This window comes from Erinaceus europaeus, chromosome 2 (genome assembly GCF_950295315.1).
Source record: "Erinaceus europaeus chromosome 2, mEriEur2.1, whole genome shotgun sequence".
Classification (NCBI taxonomy): Eukaryota; Metazoa; Chordata; class Mammalia; order Eulipotyphla; family Erinaceidae; genus Erinaceus; species Erinaceus europaeus.
The window spans coordinates 150,301,954-150,302,849 of record NC_080163.1 but is presented as its reverse complement, the minus strand read 5'-3'; the positions used below and the strand labels follow the sequence as shown (position 1 = coordinate 150,302,849).

The window sequence follows — 896 nt, the reverse complement described above, 5'->3', positions numbered from 1 at the left end:
AATAATCATAATATAAGACACTAGAGTAAAAGTCATGCTTTCTTTAAAAAATTATTTATTTATTTAATATATCTATCTATATTGCCACCAAGGTTATCATTGGGGCTTGTGCCTACACTACGAATCTACTGCTCTTGGTGGCCATTTTTCATTTTTTTTTTTTTATATTCCATAGCACTAAATGTTGCTATGAACAAAGCTATTTGATTTATGTAATTTCAAGCCCCTTCAGCAGTTAATTATCTTGGCAGAACCAGGTCAAATGACTAGGGCATGCAGGCCAGACAGTCCCTACACCTGTTCTAAACTAACAAAACGTATCGGTTCTTTTCTCCACTATGTTTTCTTCTCAACCCTGTGAAGGGATTATTCTCAAAGGTAGTATAGTGGAGTTGCTATAAAATTATTGCTCACTTGATTCACTGCAATAGTAAGAAGACATGGCATTATCAGTTATTTAAAAATATTTTGGTTGTGATTAATAGTAGATTACAAGCTTGTAAGATTACAGTAAAATATGAGATGCTTCATGACTTTGCATGCCATTCTTGCTCAGGGGGCCATGCTAATTTTCTTTGTCATGTTCCAGTTTTAGTACGTGTCATACCGAAGTGAGCACATTATTCATAGTTTTTATTGACTTCTGTAGCAAATTACTGCACCTGTGGAACTTAAAACAAAAGAAATTCATCTTTTCATTTGTAGGGTTTAGAAGTTCACTGTCAAGACCATGTTCTTTTGGAAGTTTTAGAGGCATTTTCCTCCTTGCTTTTTCATAATTTCTTGTGGTTGTCAGTCATCTTGGTGTTCCAAGATGGCTCTTTTGCCAAGTGGTGTTCTCTTTGTGTGGCTTCACATGGTATTCTCCTGTATGTCTGTGTCTAAATCCCCCCCCC

At 35.7% G+C, this 896-nt stretch overlaps 1 non-coding gene across 1 annotated transcript; it reads right to left on the bottom strand.

The window, feature by feature from the left end:
* Positions 1–511: 511 nt before the first annotated feature.
* On the bottom strand, positions 512–616 carry LOC132537299 (U6 spliceosomal RNA). Its single transcript, XR_009548756.1, has one exon. It is a non-coding gene; the product is annotated as a U6 spliceosomal RNA (small nuclear RNA).
* Positions 617–896: the final 280 nt, after the last annotated feature.